At 66.9% G+C, this 254-nt stretch overlaps 1 protein-coding gene across 1 annotated transcript in view; it reads right to left on the bottom strand.

Annotated features, from left to right (window-relative positions):
- Positions 1-254, bottom strand: part of LOC119587910 — a gene marked incomplete in the record, with an annotated part of 79429 nt that overhangs the window by 22787 nt on the left and 56388 nt on the right.

The raw sequence follows: 254 nt of genomic DNA, 5'->3' as shown, positions 1-254 counted from the left end.
GCACCTCTGTCGCCGTCGCCGTGCTGCTTCGGGCCCGACGGACTCGAGTCGTTCATCATGACGTCGTAGAGGAGCCTGAAGTCCAGGCCGCTGCCGTGCAGGGACTCGTCGTGAGGCGGGAAATCCGAGTCGTCGTGGAAGTCGGAAGGCGTGGCGTGTGGCGGGAAGTCGGAGTCGTCGTGGAAGTCTGAGGGCGCGGCGTGGGGCGGGTCGAGGCCGAACTCAAGGGCGACGTTGGCGGCGAACGGGTTGAT

This window comes from Penaeus monodon, chromosome 23, assembly GCF_015228065.2.
Source record: "Penaeus monodon isolate SGIC_2016 chromosome 23, NSTDA_Pmon_1, whole genome shotgun sequence".
Lineage (NCBI taxonomy): Eukaryota > Metazoa > Arthropoda > Malacostraca > Decapoda > Penaeidae > Penaeus > Penaeus monodon.
Note: the sequence above shows the minus strand (reverse complement) of the source record. Positions and strands in the feature narration are given on the sequence as shown.